Genomic DNA, 20,961 nt, shown 5'->3' with positions numbered 1-20,961 from the left:
AATGAAATCATGCATTGAGTGATGTTTGGCGCCTTTAAAGTAAAGTATCCTTTAAAACCTGACACTGTCAGGTGTATCTTCATTAATATTAATATGAACTTTGTATCCCATGGTATAGCGTGGCAGGGATGACTGTTTCGTCTGGAGAGAATAACAGGAAGATTCCCACAAAGGTCAGCCAATTCACAGAAACGCTGAAACACTAAGCAAAATAATAAAGGGCATCGCAATCAACATATCATTCTGGGACAAGCCAGTGAGTTGAAATGATTACAGCCAAGACAAACGTAAGGCTGACAGTTGAGGCTCCTGCAAGTGCTTGCTGAGAAAAAGAGACAAGAAGAATAACTGCTGTGCATTCTTTTAGCTATGGGTATAAAAAAAAGTGTTGGGTGAGATCACTTGTTCCACTATGAAACACTGTCTGCCTTACATGCTAAATTTTTGTGCTAGATGTGTCTCTGGGTTTATAGAAGTACTTTGTGTCTATGGCACATATCACTGTGCCCAAGTGGATCTCTGTAATATAAAAAGGAAAAGTATAGGGTGTCAGTTTTGCGATTCCATTTCATGTTCTGCGTTATACGCTCATTATTTACAGTGTGCTCACTTCTCGCATGGATGGACCAATTTAAGGGGAAGCAGAGGATCAAGTTCAGTCCTAATGACAACCTTTCACTGACCTCTCCAGAGAAAACAAATGGAGCCCCAAGGTGATGTTTCAATATCACTAACTACTTGGGTGTCCTAGGGAAAGGAACAGATGTAGCCCTGAGGACGAGGAAGGGGTGAGGTGCAGGTCAAGGTCACCATACGCCAAGGTTAGGGTCAGATAAGCATGGCTGGCTTGGGGTCTTCACAAGCCCACAGGCCATAAAAGGGAGGCGTGGACAAAGACTCAAGAGCTATGGATCAAGTGTTATTCCACTGAGGGCCAGAGAGGCGGGTGAGGGCAGGAGAAATGTGCAAGGTTCATACAGTAGCACTGTCTCTTTGCTTGCTTTGTATTATTTTTGGGAAGTGCTTGATAAATTACTAACTGCAGAAAATGACAGGTCTCTGCCTGAGCAATGCAAATGAGCGATATAAGGTTATGAGATAACTGTTAGACTGTTAGACTACACTTGTGCCTGATGTTTTGATGCAATTTTCAGGAAAAACTATTTTATGTAAGGTAAGACAGTCCCTAATTAATACAGCACTAGCAGGACTTCAAAAGAAAATGCAACAAAACCAAGTGCATAACTTACAATGCAAATTTATACGTATGTATACTGTCTTACAACCACAACGAAATAATCTCTAATTGGAAAAAATCTAAATGAATTACTCCAGGTTATTTGTTAAGACTATGAAATGTCAGACTATGCCATTAGTTGCAGTGGGAGATCCCATGGTATTTGGATGGAATAAATTAGCTCTAGCACATTTATTTTGACTTAATTAATAAGATAACCTAAGTGATTTATTTGATTCCCCAGACTGTATGGCACAATAATAACCTACAGTACGAGGTAAATTTGCTAAATGTGTTCAACTAGAGAAGGACAACAGGAACAGAGTGAGACTGCAATTACTGTCATATTCATGGGGAGGAGGATGCGAATAGGAAGATTTTCTGCTCCAGATCAGATCAAATGAAACTATATCCTGGTGGGTTGTGCTTTCTTTAATTAGAAGTGCAAGTAGTTTGATAAACTCTTAAAGATTGTGGTTCCTCTGGTTGTCAGCTAATTACATGCCTGCTCATTCTGCTGAAACACTATGCAGTTCATATTTCTTTTCCATATGTTACACTACAATGCAATAACAATACTGTGCGGTGCAGTTATTGTACGGCTAAAGAAAATCAATCCTAATTTATCAGAAATAATTCAAATAAGAAGTCTTAGATAATGAAGAGTGCTGGATCTTCTATTCATTTATTATTCAGTTTTAAGGTGAAAAACAAGGCCTGACCTTTCATATAATGAAGAGATTAAAGTGGGTTCTAAACAGGAGGAAACTAAACACCAGTGACACTCAAAGGCTTTTGGAGAAATACAAGACATTTCAGATGAAAGAACCACTGTATTTTTGCATCATTAGCTATGCAAAGAAAACAATACTTTAAAAAAAAACAATGAAGGCCTTTATTATTCAGAAATATATAAATAATTCTCTACTTGATGATGTTGTTGGACAAGAAATTAAGAGAAAGAGGAACTGAAAAGTGAAACCTAAGTTGATAGTATGTCATCAAAACATCAAGTGTGGTGATTTTTAGCAAGTATGTTGTAAAGTATAATAATTTGAGAAAATAACCTGAAGGCTGAAGGCTACATATGACAGGACAGGCCATCCAATAAATAATAAAGGTATTAGTTTCACGAGCTTTTACGGAAAAGGGATTCTCTATATGACCATAATTTAACAGGTTTTTAAACACTAAAAGGTTTTTTACACATTATCTCTTCTTTCAAGTGCTATTAATTTTTTCTTTTCAAGAGTAGCACCACATTTTAAAATAATATTATATGTATATCTGTTTATTATATCCTATAGTATCTCTTGTGTGTTAGCTGCTTTTAGCTTCAATACTGTATTCTCTATTCTGATATTGTATCAGAGAAAAAGTAAGTACATTTTATTCATGATAAACATAATGCCAAACTATTATACACCTATGTAAATGTTATTAAAGATGGTGGAAAAAAAGGTGGATACTCCATTATTTTAGCTGGTTACATTAATTATCAGTGACTGGCTGATAGAATGCTGTGGTGTGTAGATCCACTGTGTTACTGAGATACCATCATATATACAGTATGCTAAGTAAAATTGGTGTTATGAGTTCATAACTGTTTTCTCATTATGTGTTTTGTCAGTGTTGTAAATGCCTTCTTTATTATACTGCGGTTTTAATGAGATCATCAGAAAAGTTCCTGACAGGGAGTATATTAACATCACGCATGTCAACCAACTGTTGTTGCCCAACGTGACAACCTACTGTTGGCTAAGTTGGTCGACATGTCACCTGCAAAACAAGGACAGGAGTAAGATGTAAGAAATAGATGACACCACAGAGAGCAGGGGGAGCAAGGGAGAGAGAGAGAGAGAAGGCTTAACAGGCGATAGAGGAGAGAGAAAAAGCAATGACTCCACAAAGGTCACTCCTTTTTTGTAGTCAATAATTGACATTTAAACACACATTTCAAACGTCACTGATAAAATTACGCAAGATAATGGAGAGCGAGCTGCTTACACTGGCATGCAATTATAACCGTAATGAGATGCAAAAATGCTAATGTCTTTGTGCATGCTACAGCTTCCTTTTGTGGGGTGCTGCGGCGTCTGTGGTGGATGATGGATGCCACACTGGTGGTGGTAGACAGAATGGTGACATGTGGGAGTGGGAGCAAGCACAGAACAGAACTGGGGCAAATATGCCACACACCCTCACATGAGTAAATCCCATACCCGCCCTTTCTAATGCTTCCTTGAATGTTCTCCAGGTTCATACAGTTAATTAACTGTTTCAGCTATTTTTCTATTAATGGGGGGAAAAAACATGGTTTACAGGCAGGTTATGGGTGTTTTTCGAAATACAATAATATTGATATCAACTTTATGTTAAGATTTAAAGTGAAATAAACGCCCTTATGGCATTATACACGCATCATTAAGCCAAACATTTGTCTCTTGTATAATGAATTGAAACCCTTTGGGAAAATTGCACTCTCTGGCCAAAATATCGAGTTTCATAAAAACATTCATATAAACACCACCTGAGCATTTTTTCTTTTCATTTCATGTCCCTATACTGACAGCTGAATATGCTGTAGATTTATTAAGATGCTTTCCTAAAGTTTCAAATGTCAAAATTTCTACTTTTTCCTTCATTAAAAAATTAAGGGCTATATTCAGATGCAGCAGTTGAGACCATTATAAAGTCTAAATAAACCATACCAATGCTTGTTCCCTTAGCTCATGGACAGCGTTAAATAAAAGTAAGTAAGTAAACACTAAGCACATATTCCTGTAAGCTTCCTCCCTCATTTTTAGGTTCATCCTTTCCAGACCTATCGCCCACCCCTCTACCTCTAAGAATGGGACACAAAACATGCTAGCAGTCATGCTGTTTGTTAGAAGCAATTAATTTCTCCAAGGCCTTCATTCCATTCAGGGTAAGCTTTTGTGCTCTAAATCCTACTATTCTGAGCTTCTCTTGTGCCACGTAGGAGGGTATGAGAGAGTGGAGGATCGGAAAAGAGAGGGAGAGCCCGAGACAGAAGCTTTGGATGACAGATTATCTTGGGCCAGTTAAGCATGTAATTGCTCAAATGAGTTAAAATCCCTTCAAATATCTGTCTCTGCACCTCATCACACCACTTCATACACTCAAATATTTGACAATTCACAAAGATAAACCTAAAAGGAGTCTTCAAAAGCCAGTTGCCAAGATATTTTTCAGCTAAAGGAATATTATTGAACAGATGAGTTGGGAATGGGAAAAAAAAAGATTGTCATGCAGTCTTTCAAATGTTGACCGACTTTCCACAAACTTTATTACTGTGGGCTAACCAGTGCAAAACAAAGAAATAGTTTCTATCACCTTATACAGTGATGCCAAGATTGAAATGGAGCTTTGCCATCAATGGCATCTAGAACAATAATATTAAAGATCAAGCAGCACACTGGATGTGTCTTACATAAAGAGATGGTGGGATTGTTAAACAGAGTAGCACACGTTTAGATCTGGAGAATGTGGTGGATCGTCTTGCCAAGCCTTTTTCACATGGCTACTGAAGCTCCCTCTAGGGCATGGATGTGAACTGGACTGTTCCCTTGTGCTTTCTTTTTTAAATTGTAATCATTAGTCTAAGGCAGCTTTACAACAAAAAAAATCTGCATTATTTCACAATATAAATATATTTTAAAAAGTATTGTCGACTGCATTTAAATGCAATTTGACAGTACTGACTTGCAATGATGTCTTATTTTGGTACAAAAAATAATTTGTGATTATTACAAGTGTGCAGTTTTTGTATAATGTGTTTTGGGTAAAACAAAGACTGTTTTTGTGTGCGTGATGGAGAAAATAAATGTAATGAGCATGATGGGCTAGGAAAAGATGGAGACTTTTTGCCAGGTGTATTTGGCCCTTGCCAAATGCCACCCTCAGAGCAGAGAGGGTGTCCTGCATTGCTTCCCCGAATGAATGCTAATGAGGGCGTGTGTGTATGTCTGAATGTTATTCACACCACATCAAACTGGGCCTGCAAAGAGGTGCAAAACTGGAGCTGGCAGCCTCCCAAACCAAAACAACCTGGAAGAATGTCAGACATTACATGTGCCTAGGATATAGTACATGCATGGATTATTGTAGAGAAAGAAATTATAAAGCCTATATTAACAGAGGCTCAGCTGTCATAAAAAAGGTGGAGCTCTCTCTAGGAAAACTGTTAATGTTCATCGAAAATGCAAGCCTTTGTTTTGCAAAGCTAAATATCAAAATAAATAACAAATGGAAATATGTAAAAAGCCTTTCCACAAGAGAATTTACAAAATGGTCATAAATTAAAGGAGAGAGCAGAATAGCTGGCAACATGACGAGAGTTTCAATAAAACTTTTACCAATGCACAATGCAGAAGAATCAAAGCTGGATTGAGAAACCAATTACAATCATTCAGGATGGTCTAGTTTGCTAAGGTGAGACACCCTCTGGATTGGCTTCACATTTGCTGAGAGGTGATGGGCAGACAAGGTCACTGGATGTACAAGCTCTCATTTAAAACATAGACATGAGAGCAGAACTGGGGTTAGTTGGGTCTATCAGAGCTGTCAATCAATTAATGACAATTATTGAGCAAGGACGCCCGTGGGAGGAGGGAGAGGGAATGAGTATGACCATGGGGGAACAACACGGGGAAAGGGACGAATTATGGAGATTGGAAAATAATGACCGAAACTGAATGATATTACCAGCCCACACATGCAGATCACTTACTTCTCCAACAAGTGGAAAGTGTATCAACTGAGCACCATGAGAGGGATTTCTTTTATCAATCAAACTGCCAGAGAAGAAGATATTCAATAAGTTCTTAGAATTAATAAATGAATCTGTGATTTTATTATGCCTAACTTTATTATGAGTGGTGTCAAAGAAGACATGAATTATTTCGTAAACAATATGCCTGTTTTCACCACACATATAGAAAGTTAGTATATAAAATCACTTGCGTGTCCCACGCTAGGAGGGTCCTGGTGCCACTGCTGTGCTCATACAAATGAGTACAGGACAGAGTCATGCTCAGTCTAAACTGGGAGAGAAAAAAAGGAGGGAGGGAAAAGCATTTTGTAATTCTCCAGCTGGCAGGCTTTAATTTTCCACCATTCTAATTAAAATGCAAATTAAATTTATAATTAGCAACCACAGTATCCGAGAAACCACCTTGTGTGCAGCCCAAACATATGGGGCAACCAGCGGTGGGTAGTACTATCTCTAGGAGACAACAGAGGTGGGTGGCAGGACCGGAGAGTATTTGTCGAGGACGAAACTACTGATCACGGGCTGGGCTGATGACACGAGGGTAGCACTGTGCTTTAACCTGCTCCTCTCAGCTGGGAGCCCTATAAGCTCTCCAAGTACAGTGAGGCAGGGGAGCGCAGCCCAGTTTACTCTGCTGTCACTGCCCATGTCACAGGTCAATGCATGTGTCACCTCAGCCAGGCACGAGTGCAATGACCAGCACTGCTGGGATCAGCTCCTCTGGATCGAAAGGTGTCTGACCAAAATTAACCTTTGCTGACTCTCAGATAATTAATTTTTCAGTGATGGCAACTCTTTGTAAACACAACACACCAACATTTTTTTACACAGAGTTGCGCAGGCTGTTGCTCAGTTGTTCTGCCATTATAGTGCGAAAATTTATCTGAGACTTACTATATGTTTTCACAGCTTGTGATGGTTTAGACAGAATATATTAGAAGACTAAAATGAGTAAACCGCGCACAGAAGTGTAAAAGCCACACTTTTTTTTCACAGTTGTCTTTGATCCTAATGGGAACAAAGAAGTTTCTTAACAATTATCAGGAGCAGAAATTTCGATGGGGACAAAAGTGTAAAAGATGCCGCTGACTGTCATTTGTTGTCCAAGTTAAGTTAAAGCCAGGTCACTCTGGGTCAAAGTAATGCTTTCTAAGAGGTTCCTTGCTTTTCTCCCAACACAGCTGAAACAGTACCATCAATCATCCATCAGTTGTCACAGCCTGAAGCTAAGGTCAGAAGAAATCCATGTCAACACAAAAGGCCATATCTTACCATGCGCTTTTGCTCAGCTGGACAGTCTGCTGGTGACACTATGTCAAGAGACTGCTATCCTACTCTATAGTCCTTCTCTGTGACTGACTTAGTCAATGAGAAGGTCTCATATGACCTCTTCAACACCCCTATCCCTTTTGTCACCTGAGTTGGACCACCAACTTCCATTACGCAGTTAAGTGTCTCGACTACAAGACAGATTTATCTAGGAAGCTGTCAGCTGAGTTAACTCGCAAAGCTTTGGGTAGACAATTGGACTTGGCCCTGTGTCACGAATGACACTGTTCTCGCTTACATGCTGCTCTGTAAATGACACTTTTTGCTGTGCAGAGTCAAGCATTAGCACAGTGTCATCTGTAATCTTGTGGTGTAGGAGCCATTAAGAGATGCAATACTGATATCTATGTATGTCCACGAGGTCATTGTTTTAAAGACAACAAAACAACCTACTATGTATTCGATTGTGAATTTTCAGGTTTCTATTTTTGACTTTCCTTTGGACCAAACATGTGCTAGGCTGATAGTCAGAGCACTGAATAAGCATTTTAATTTACCACATTGTGAGGATATGACATATCTTCACGTGTCTGACTGGGCTGACAAGATGGACACAAAAGAAACCTTTCTGTGAAAATATCCTAACTGCAGTGGTAGACAAAAAAGTCAAAATGATATATGGCTTCACCAAATTGACAGTCACTGTTGGACAAAACATAGTTTCTAAATATAATCCTCCATTGTTTTCTCGCCTTTAAGAAATGTTCTTGCTAGCTGTTTAGTTGTGCCACCTGTTGTCTTGTTAATCATGCTGTGAAGATACTCATAAATCATAACATTCTTCAATTAATCAAGCTGTCAGCTTCTAGGTGAGGGGTCATGCATGGAAGAGACAGAGGTCATCGGTGCGGTGTGAAAGGGTCATGGTTGTGTGGCATCTCTTATTCTTGGGAAGTGTCAGTAGAGGAGCCAGCGGAACAAAGGAGAAATCAAAGTCCAAGGGACACGAGAAAAGGGGGTGGGGGAAGCGGCAGGGGAACCTAACCACGTCCACAGAAAAGAAGCAGGGAGCAAAGCATAAAGCCAGTCAAATTGACCTGTCATTACATCAAGAGAGCCGTGCCAAGCCGCTACATTATCACGCTCACCATACCCTTTTAGATGACAGAGTTCCTGCAACTTACCAGGTTCCTGCAGCACTCTATTTGCATAATTAACAAGTCATTCATGTGTCATTCATATGACTTCTATTCATTTCTAGGAGACTTCAGATTAAATAGCATGCACTGAATCTGGTAATTTCGACTGAGTGTCACATGATTATTACTCTAGAAACACAAATTAGTCTTTATTAGTTAAACAACTCTATCACTGATGTGTCCATCCACTTCAGGATAAACGATAAAGACAGACGTAGAAAAAACAGCACAGAACATCGTATTGTATGTTTGTTATGTGCATTTCTGTGTGTCTTTGGAAATGTCTTTATACGGACAAGGGAACGCAGGATCAAAGACGGTGGTCCTTTAGAAGTCGATGGATTTCAAAATGCCCACTGGCAGAAGGGGCACTGTCACACACAGAAATGTCTGGTTAAACAGAACAGAGCAAGGAAACCTCAAAATATTCAGGTCCACTTTATTAACAGCAATATGACACAAAAATAACTAAAAGATATTGCACTCAAATGGGTACTTAAAAGTTAGGAAAAGGTGCACATTATGGAAAAGTTGTTTAATATTGTTTTGTTTTGGGGGTTTTCTTATGAATAATCATATCTACTTAATATTTCTGATGGGATGGTTGACATGAAGATATGTTAACTACTTTATACAGCACAGTATGTATCTGACATTTCGGATTAAAAAAATCCAGAAAGTACCCCGGACCTACAGTTATAACATAAATCTAGTGTAGTAAAAAAGTACAGTATTTAGTTCCTTTCAGTACCTTTCCGTGACTCATTTTTTTATTCCTATTTTTTTATAAAACACTTTCAGTTAGGTTCAAATCCAGAAAATTGCACACATAATTTAGAAGCGCTATTTGATTCAAGGATATCCCTATAATATAGCCTCGCCATACATCTTATAGTCAACTCTGGTGGTTTACCTCTTTCACACTGCTGTAGGCCATTACAGAAAAAGCTCCATGAACATCAACAAGCCACATGCAGCTTAGTACATGCAGGTTTGAGGTCTATAAATAAGCAAAGTGTTATACAACAGTTGCATTTATCTCTGTTTGAATTTGGAGCACAGTGCTACCTTTGGTCAGCAATAGTGCATTTTTTATACACAATAAACGTGACTGATTATTTCCAAGCAAGAAAACAATTAGCAGAATAAACGTGCCCTCTTCTCAACTCTCTTTCTCATAAAGGTGAATGAAAAGCTAAATTTATTCTGCCTGGAAATTATTCTTAGCATTACTTTGTCACAATTTTCGCCATTTAATTTTAATAAAAGCATGCCATTTGCAGATACATGCCAATCTTTCCTTGTGGTACACATCTTAAAAGCACAGCAGAAGTACTTTAACCCACCACCATTTAGCACATGAGGTCACTCATTGCTGATAATTACAACATCTGTAATTTCCTGTCTCGATGTGCTATACATCAAGCTTGAACTTTACAGAGCTTGACGTGTCAATCTGCTCTATGTATTTCCCTTTGCATTAGTGAATTTGAATGACATTTAAGTCTCACAAATGTTGCTACCAGCCTGTCACTGCCCACTCATCCACCAGCTTAGAATTTGCAAGTGATTTTAGTCATCGATTACTAAGTGAAAGCCTCCTGCAAGTGTACTCGGGGATATTTAAAAGATCTTTAATGAGTTCATGTTACCACTTAAGTCAATCACTGCTCTTTTTTTAATGGGGGAGAATTGTGTCACAATTTGAGCAAGCCACATTTCCCACAAATCAGAGAATGCTTGTGCTCTGATTTGTGATTTATGTAGAAATGTTTCTTTTTACCCCCCAAAATAACTCATTTAAATGTTACAGATCAGCACTGCTTTGCAATTTGCAAGAGGAAAAAAAAAATGTTATGCAGCGCTTTATACATTCAAGCAATGCAAAACATTTATGCACTACTGCCAATTGAGCTTTTTTAACCGTTTGATTAAATGCTTTAATCAATCACGATCCCAGCCTGTGTATTAATCACTTCATCAAGCAGTTGATGCATTAGGTTTTTAATGGACTCCATTTATTTTGATTTCTCCTCTCTTCATCTTATCGAAAGGGCACTCCCAATCTGGACTGATAAAAAGGGGGATGTGAGAATGGCTGCCTATAGTGGCAAGAGCTCAGACAAGCCAGTCCCTTAACTTCCTTACAATCATTCTGTTCAGGCTTAACCAATTTATTAGTGGCAATATGTGTCCTGAGCAATGGCTAGGTAAACCACATAGCTTAGCTTAGATAAACAGGCGCCCATTCATTTGTCTCCTCACCTGACACCATGGTGATGTATGATCCTAATAAGATTAATATCCCCTGGATTTATTCCCTCTTAGTGCCTTTGGGCATCCTTTAATGTGCCTCCTAAATGATCTAAGATGGGGGGTTTTTTTCTGTGTTGGGTGAATTGACACTAGAAATATAACTGTTTGGGTAAATACTTCAATTCATGCTGATTGTAACACTTCAGATGTAAATGATGGCGCTAACAACAGTTTATTGCATGGAGACAAGGCAGTCAATTCTTACACTTGAGCTGTGAATGAACATTCTTCCCTCCAGTGGAAGAGCTGAAAACAAATTTCTAAAACAGAAGCTTCTCTCGCAATTACATTTCAAGTTTCTGTTGTATTCAATAACGCATTAAAGTAGTCATTGAACCATCGTGTTCTGGTCAGAAATGACCACAATTAGCAAACAATCCATCTCCTTTTAAGCCCCCTCCCATCCAACCCTGCCATCACCCAACCACTGCCGCCTTTAGTTTGGATTCATGCGCAGACTTTCTGTCTCATCCATATCTCCCCCCGTCTGCCCTTCAGCTTCTCCTCTTCTCTCCATTGTGCGCTAAAAAGCTATTGTCTGCATCACCTGAAACTCTGTTCGCTGTTACGAGGCAGCGGTGAAAAACATGAGAGTGCACAGGTTTGGAACGCTGAATAGAAAATTGTACTTAAGTGGTCTTCTCTTGCCCATCACCTCTACCCTCTACCCTCCTCCACATGAGAAGGGCTGCTGGGGTGGGCTGGAAGGGGAAGCCAGCAGGGCAATAGCAAACTTGAAAGCAGCCAACATTTGCAGCACTCTTGAAAAACAAGCATTTCACACCTGAAGCCTTTCATGCAGGGCCTCGAGGCATCCCCTTCAAGGCATTTAATTGGCTATTGCTTCAGAGCTCGTTCAGTGTGCCCATTATGGTGAGGCGACAGGCAGCCAAGTATGTCGAATGAAAAGGGTCCTTCTCCCAGATGGGCCTAGTGGTATTAAAAACTACCCGATTACTTCTTGTTGACTGGCAGAGGTAATTCAGATGTATGCATATCTACAAATACTTACAATGAAAAGAGTAAACTAGAAGAAAAAAAAAAGACGGGCCTTCATGATTCCATCCTTCCAAACTCAGTTACAAAGACTGTTAGGCTATGCAGACATTATGCTGTGATACTGACGTACATATAATATAAAGCACTGCACATACAACCAATAGCTCCAACTATAGCTCACCCGTTAATCAATAATGACATTTGAACCAACTGTGAAACACTCTCTTGGTTATTGTCAACTGGTAAAAATGTAAAATAAATAAATAAATAAAACACCCTGCAGCATGCCTCTACACATCAGGCACTTTGATCATTTAAAGTTCCAGTCGAAACGAAGACATTTGTGGCTTCTCTAAACATATATTTCATGCTTTAATCCCAGCCCTGGGACACAAAGCTCTAGGATATATGATGTTCCACTTTTGTTTGGCAGTTCTAACTTAAAAATATAGTCTTCTTCCTTCCCTGTGCCATCTGCCATCTGAAGTTTCACCCATATCAGCCTGAGGCATTGGAGCCCTCAGTGGAAATGTTTTTGAAGGCACCCTGACTCCCCATGGATGGACAGCCTTGGGGGAACCAGATAAAGTAGGTGTTTAGTCTCTGGGCTGCTGATGAGGAAGGGATTGGCTTTTAGCTGGGTTCGGGCTCATGGGAAATCTGGCGTGCAAACTAATTACATTGTGCTGCCAAACTGCCTGTGATTACAAAATGGAGAAGCGGCGAAGGTGGAGCTAAGACTTTATCAATTGCCCTACTATTTCTTTTTTAGAAGAAAACAGCTAAAGTTAATGAGATTATTTAACGAGATCTTCTTTGTGTAGAATGACTTGTATTTTATTTAAGAAATAACAACTGTAACAGACCGATCGATGAAAAGATGCTCAATAAATGAATGAACGACAATTAAACTACTCCACTGTCAAAATCTTTTGACATGAAAGTTGTATCATCTGAAAAATCTGAATTCTCAGGATGGTTCAGCACCAGCAAATATCTAATTACTTCTTCCATGTTTCCCCACCTGCCAGTCACACTTTTGGAGAAAGCCACTTAAAAACAGGTTAGCTCACAAATTATCTGCTATATTTGTATTAACGCCTCAGCTGGTGGCATAGACAGCCCCCGAAGATCCGCACCAGGCAAATCATTAAAGGTACACTGAGCTACTAGTTCACCTCCCTCATCATGGACCAAACCGAAATTCAGGCTCAGTATCTGAATATTTGTGCAGTTTTGTTAAAATGATATTTGATTTGTGTTACTTACTTCTTATAGCTGTTATAAGGTTCAATATCCAACATTTGTGATGCTCTATGTTGCCATGTGGACATTATCACTGTTTTGCATGTGCAGATGCAAACTTTAGGCCTGTCAAAAAAAGGACATGATTTATTTTTTTTTGAAGTTTTACGGTGAGTGTGTGCAGACCAGCTTTCCATAAAAAAAAAATCCTTGTGTTGTTTCTTGGAAGCTTGCAATAAAGCATAGCAAGGATGCCTATAATGGGAAATAAATCTTCTATGCTCCTGCCATTATTTTTATTACATTATGTTTCATTACATATGAATGTGCTTAGCAGATGTCTCAAAGCATTGTGACTTACATAACTTATATTCTAGCTCATAACCCACTTATACAGTGGGACATGTCACCAGCTCAGATGAAGAACATTTGTCAAGGACGGAAAGACAGCGCGCACTGAAGCAATAACATCCTTTAAAATAACTTCACGTTTTCCCCTTTCTCCTCACTCATTCACTTGCTCACCCTTTTCCCTCTGACAAAGGATTTGGCATCTTGTGGGTTAAAAGAAACAGGCTGATTTTATAAGAGGACAGTAGGCACAGTCATGGATCTAATCATCAAGGGTGGGGTGGGGTGGTGTGGGGGGATGAAGGTAACATCAGTCAGTGACATGGAGCAACATGATATCAGACACAGAATAGATCACTGTCTGTGTGGTATACATAGCACCACTCTTCCTGAGACCTCATCCTTCAAAGGGGCAAACTGGTTGTGGTTAGGGAACTGAACTTGGGACAAGAGGGCTACAGGTTCAATATCTCCAGTCAGACACTGAGCAAGATACTTAACCTGAGCTGCCTCAATGAACAGCCCGACTAATAAATAGATGGCATATAAAATGTCAGCACAGCACTGACAGATAGTTGCACTGCAATAATAACAACAATACAGAGCTCCTATACAGGAGAAAATATTTCTTTATAAACTGCAAAAGGCACTAGTGTTATTAATGAAAGCTTAATAAATGCCATTTATTTATTGTGCAGCTTTTTTCTTTCTTAATTTATATTTCATTATATTTACGTTGTGTCATTTGTAGTTAACGTTTCAAGGTCTTATTCTTCCCTTGCTACTAAAATGTAGAATTGTTTTTGTGTGTGTGCCATTTTCGGTTATATGTCTTATTTGATTCTGTGAAGAACTCTGATCTGCGTTGAAAAAAGTACTCTATGAATACACTGCTTCATTTTCGACTATTGTTATTATCATGCAAACTGCCTCCGTTGCGTGATGGCTAAACCCTTAAGTAAGGTATAGTCTCTTTTCTTACACGGCTCTCGAGTATCTGCCCAATGCTCACAGAGCAAGGTAGGAAAATCAATAAACCAACAGGACAGCTAGTCTCAGAGGAATTCACTTTGGATTAAGAATAGAGGAAAAAAAGAGAGCAGAATGCAATGCTGAAATTGCATTATGACATTATCAAAATCCTCATTGATTATTGATGTGTAAAAATAAAAGGTAATCCTACAAATAGTAATTGAAACGAAATCCAGAAGCTCAGTGTTCGACTGGGAATGATAGCCAATGACATGACATTAAGCAACGTGAGACAAGGGGCAGTGGTTTAAGTGATCTGGCAGGCAGTACGATGCCCTCCTGTCAGGATCGATCAGTCCTGCTGAAATTTAGAGCAACACTCTAAATTGGTCTTAATGGTGTGTTTCATCCTCCAGTCTCCTCCACACATTGACTGGAAGCCAGTGTCCTTCATCACGCCAGGTTCCTGCCCTCCCTTTCAATCTGGGCATACCACTGATCTCTGCTCTCTGTGGAGAAGGAGCAAATCAGGCCCAGAGCACCCACAGCATCGCGTGGCTTACATCCCACCTCCAATAGTCAGGGAGTTTCCCCTTTCAAGGCAATAAAAAAAGACTTCAAAACAAACCCGAGCTCCTACTGGGTGCCAAGCAATTTTCTGATCTGGTCAAAATCCACTTCTTGCGTATGTGAATTATCAAATGGCAGCAAATAGCATATATAGAGTCACCAACGTGAACAAACTGGATGGTATAGGGGTGGCTTCTGCCTCAGCCTTTAATGGGGCAGACCTATTAAGGGGCACGAGAAAAAAAGGGAACCGAAAAAAAAAACCCTCTATGCCCCTTTTTCCACTCTCTTGGAAAGTAATCTGCTTACATCATTAGGCTAAGCTTGCTGAAACAAATTACCAGATGTTGTGTTCTTTTTTCTGTCGTCTTTTTGTCAGCATTTTAAAATACTCTCCTCTGTTTTTCCTCACTAGCGCCCCCACCTCTCTAACACCTCTGCACAATAAGGCCATTTGCAAATAACAACAATTGGAAAAAAGAAGCGTCCCTCCCGCTATTCACAACCCCTATCTGGTTCTGTTCACGTCCTTCCATTTTCGGGCGATCCAGTCATGTAGCGGCTAATGACCTGAGAGCAGCGAAGAAGAAGAATGAAGCGAAGCAACTGAGGTCCCCCACCCGCAGTTGCACTTGGTAGGGATTTTTGAGGGTCTAGTTTAGCTTATCACATTAAAACCCATTCAGAGATAAAGACATGTCCCAGTTCTTATTATAACTGTGTAGCATGCTGAGCGCGCAAACACATATTTCAATCCGCTTTCCTTTTAGATATTTCTAAGAGCAGATGTAACATTAACTCCAAAGTCAATAGAGAAGAATTAGGCTATGTGTACAATGCCCTTGAAATACTGTTAAATTACAATTTTGATGCATAATAATGATGTAAATAATGACTTGCAGTATTGTTTAATATATATAAATACAAATACAATATCTAAGAGTGTTAAGCTCCTAATATTAAATAAAATAGCAGTGTTAAAGATGACTAAAGAAATTAGATCCTTTAGGATTATTTATTTTTTTTTAACTGTTATTATTATTATTAATATCATTATTATTATTATATTGATATCAGAGATCAATTAGGATTCTCTACATTTAAATTTAATTTGGTATTCCTTTCTGCAATTCCTGCAAATTAAATTTAAGCTTGTCATTTAGTCTAAACATCTGCCTTTTCAGCGTGGTGGCAACGGTTGTAAACTGGAAAATTCAGTGTCGACAATACGACCTCGCCTTAGATTGATTGTGTGAGACTTTTAGAGAAAGCAGTGTGCAACAAAGCAGACATACTGTCCATCTGGCCCTGACATTATTTTCTTGACACATAAAAGAATACATAAACAGATATATAGTTTAAAATCAAATTGCTTGTGTATTTACCTCTTATCAACAGCCAGGCAGCAATTGTGATTCATAGCAGTCATTTAAGTGATAATGCACTCATTCACTACACTAACAAACGCATAGCTCCTGGTTATCAGTGTGTCAGCGTCGTTGTAATGCTAGTCGCCAAACAGGAGGCAGAAAACTCAAGATGGCGTTGATTGATAAATTGACAGGTTAATTTTCGGACGGATAATGAGACCCTGAAAGGTGGTTGAGAGAAGTCTCTGGCCCTTTGCTCTACCTTGCATGCAGTGCCATCTATCTATTAATGCTAGAACCGCAACTAAGAGCAGGTGTCTCAGGCCCTGCCAAATGTTTGTACTTTCTGGGTTAAATGCTTTATATCTTCTTTTTCTTTTTATAAAAACTCAGGGAAAAAATAGCAGTAATTTCACAGAAAATTTCAACTACAACATTTAATTATTAAAAAAGTTTATACTATAACATATAAGGCTCAAAACATTTTAACATCTGATTGTGCAAACAAATATGATTCAGAACTGATCTATATTTTATCTACAGCTGAGTCTGTTATTAAAACTAATTTTAGAAACAGCTCAAAGATTTACAAAAGAGAAGGTTTTTTTTCTCTTTATCCATAGCGGATCATTTTTGCAGCTACCTTGTGACATATGTTGGACAATACCATACATTATGATTTTGGAGAATACTGTCATTTTCTACAATTGCAATTAGCAAAATTGTGACTATTTCTAAAGAAATAACTAGGCAGTCCAACTTGGAGCTTAATTAGAGGGCAAACTGTTAGAGCAGTAGCGAAGGTTTAACTAGAGGTTAGAAAGGTTTCTATATCTTACACACATTTCTACCACTTGTCATTGCAATGTCCAACTCAGCAAGCACTCTAATTAAGTCTTCACCAAAGTTACACTGCAGCTACTCCTCATGAATCAGCATACAGTGTAATGCAACTCAAATGCCCTTATTTTACTTTGAGCCCTAATGCTCATTATTTCTATTTTGCCTGATGTACTTATTTGTCAATTTGCGTGCATCTTTATTTAATAAAGAGGAGACGTGTGGAAGTAATTTCATATTGTGAGATTGGGGAAATCGTTTACCAACATGTCAGGATGACAGTGACAAGACGGAATTACTAAACATGACTATGAACCAAAAGATTCTTTTTTTTTTATAAAAACAATAATTCCCAAGAAAAGTGCATAAAATTGCTTAGTTGAATTAAAAAAATAGTAATTATGGTAATTGAATGCAATTATTTGCATAATTGCTTCTATATTTTCATATAACAGTAAAGCAAGATGGCACTTTTTCCCTTCTCTGTACTAGTCTCTTTTCTCTCTTTTAGATATGCCTTGAATAGCTCTTAAACAAACTAATTCTTTTTGCCAAGAGTAAAATCTTTCAAATTTATCATCCAACAATTAATCGAAAAACTCTTTCACCTTTCAAATGACATAGATGTAGCTATATTGCCTTCTTAATATTTTTTTGTACTATCAAAATAGGATTTTCCCATTTTATGTTCCCTAAATAAATGCCATATTCTGTCCTTGAAATGAACACATTAGGAAGAACAATTTACAAAGCACAACAACAAAGAATAAATCATGGACGTGACCATAGTCATGACACTCTGCGCTGCAATATTTAACAAGAAAATAGAAATGAGCATAATAATACATGTTCCTAAACAATAGTAATGACAATATAATAATTAATATATTCTCCTAAGTCAGTTAGACTGCAGTCTTTTTTGCATTGTATTCAAACATGAAAATAAGGTGTTGCTATGCTCTTGTGAAAACTCACACGCACAAATTTGTAATGCAAAGGCTCAATGCAAATCAAACCAAAACTAATTTAACGCCAGCAAAAGTATGAAAGGACCCAAACAAACTGCAGAACAATTTGAAAATCGGGTATGCATGTCTACAATACGGCGCCGCAGCCATTTTCTTAACGTGCGTTTTGTCTTGTATTATTGAAATCGAGCGCAATTGTGATGAGAAGAATTATGGCTTAGGGACTCATTGTATTGCTGTAAATGCTGTTGATTACCAATAACCACATGGTCACAACCAAGGGTGCCTCACTCCGCCCATTCATTTGAACAGTGTTCTGAGCTCTGACAGACACCACAAGAACGAAAGGAAGGGTGCAGAGGACACATCTTGGGGGATTCACCCCATCTGAGACTCCAAAGCGCCCAACAGCTTGATCCTGTGTCACTCTGAGGGCATGGCTTGGCTCTCCCTTGATTTGCTTTTGAAATCTAAACGTTTAATTGTGGTCAATGAAAAGGGTTCAAGCAAATGAATGGTTGAAGAATATGAGCGGAGGGAGGGGCTATTTCTGAGTGTCAGGCTGTAAAATGAGTATACATAAAAAGCAGGAGAGAGAGAAAAAAAAAATCAAGAGGGAATAATGAAATTAGGGATGGGGCGAGGGAAAAAGAGAAAGCAAGGGCTGGAGAACTTGAGGCACTGACCCCTATCGTCCATGGTGAAAAGCAAGAGATTAGAAAGTGTTTCATGCTAATTTCCATGGAGATTTCTGTAATTTCTCAAAAATTACTTCTTCCTGCTTTGATTTGTCCATACTGCCGGGCCCCCTGCTAGTGTTGTCGGGGTGGTCTACTCTATCATGACTCTGCTCTCGTGGGCCCCTCGATGGCCCCTCGCTGCGGCCAGCCGTCTTGAGATTACTGAAGCAGCGCTGACGTCTCTATCAGCTCACGCCACTGTCATGCCCTCTCCCAACCCCCTACCATTCACCGATCCCATTCCCTCAGCCCAGCTTCCTTTCTGCCCACCCACCACCAACCTGCCCTTAGTGCAAACTCTCACAGATCTGTCAGATGATGGCTTCATTGGTTCGCATGGCTCTCTGCAAACTCATACCGGTCTTTTTACACTCCCTCCTTCCTTCTTCCCAGCCCTCCAAGAAACCTGCACCTCAAGAAAAATCTCTATCCCTCCCTCCTATTGTACACTGCTTCACCTATTGCTATCCCTCAGCCTTCTTTCTCTCTGCCTCATCCTGGTTTATGCTTCTCCCTGCCACATCAAAGGAGAACCAGGGGTCACGGAGCCACAGGCATGGAATATAAATGCAGCCAACTGCGTGGCAGTATGGGAAATCAATCCTCTAAAGATAGCTCCATACACTTCATGAACCCATCATCAGTCTCTGATACATATAGTAACATATAGGAATTTGTGTGGCCTTTTGTGCAGTGTATACTGCACAGTACGTGTGTCTCAAAACACCTACTGCTTGCTGTTATGTACTATTTCAGCTCACATTTTCTTAAGAACTTTAGTTTTCCTTGTTTTTAACAGAACTTATGATATGCAGCATGCACTACAGTATATAATGAAGTATATGAATGAATTCCAAGCAAAACTATATTCCTTAAATATGCCTTCGTGAAGTGTCGATACAATTTGCAGATTTTGTGTTTATTGCTAACACGACTTTGAATCTGCCTTTGTGAGAGTCTGCATGTGTGAGGGGGTTGGTGAAGAGAAAAACGGCCGAGAATAACACCGCAGCAGAAATATGTAAACAACTTTAGTTGGAGGCCCTGAGCTGGAGATTCAAGCCAGCATTCACAGGTAATGTTTTCTGTAATATCAGATATTTGCTTTAAGCACCCGTGATGCAGTCAGGCTGTCTAGTGGGTGATGGTAAGATATCTGGCTAAAGATAAAAAAGAAAAAAAGAAAAAGAAAACATGACACAGAGGAGCGGCAACATCATTGTTATGAATTCAAAGAGTCTTGAGGGATGAATGGGAAAACTAGTGTGATTGCCAGACGCTGAGAACTGCAGCAGGGTTGGATGGCTCCGTGTGGGGGTGACTGGCTCTGGTTGCTTAGCATTAGTATTAGATAAACACTCTGTCGGAAGATGTCAACGTCTCCATTAATGCCAGAGCTGCCACACAGGCTGTGCTTGAGTGACACAGTGTTTTGTGGACTGTGACAGGGGTTGTAAAAGCGAACTCTCTCTGGCTACATCTCCGAGCCTGGTGGAGCCAAATCTTGGCGACATCTGGGAGCGCAAACACTTTTGACACTGTAAGGAAATTATATTTTGGTACTCTCATTCTCACCTAGGGACAAGCATTAAAATTAAATGAGAATGAAATAACAATTGAAAAGACGTTTTAATTGCACCGACTTAAATGTGAATGTTTACTTAGTTCGGCTTTAATATTTTAATTTTGAGTTTGAGGCTTATTCTGAGTTATAAGTGGGGGAGAAAAAGGCTTAAAAACAAACTTTGCTCACTTATCACTCTGTACCAACCACAAACAGATTAGCCTCATCTGGAAGTGTGGTTACCCCAAAAGGCTTTTCCAAAGTCTTTACAAACCACAATATGGAAGCTGTGTAATCAGCACAAGTCTAATGCACTTAAAGCCTGCCACAAGTACACATATTCACCCACACAATGCGCAGGATATGGGTTTTTCCATGCTTTCACAAAATGGGCCAAGGCATTTTCCAGTTAGTAATTATACACACACAATACTATTCCAGTCAAAAATATTGCGCAATTTTTGCTGTAAAAGTTGTAGAATTGATTAGGAGTATCTCTACTTACACAAAACGAAAAAATTACAAT

Source organism: Oreochromis aureus, linkage group 7 (genome assembly GCF_013358895.1).
Source record: "Oreochromis aureus strain Israel breed Guangdong linkage group 7, ZZ_aureus, whole genome shotgun sequence".
Classification (NCBI taxonomy): domain Eukaryota; kingdom Metazoa; phylum Chordata; class Actinopteri; order Cichliformes; family Cichlidae; genus Oreochromis; species Oreochromis aureus.
This window is presented reverse-complemented; position numbering follows the sequence as displayed.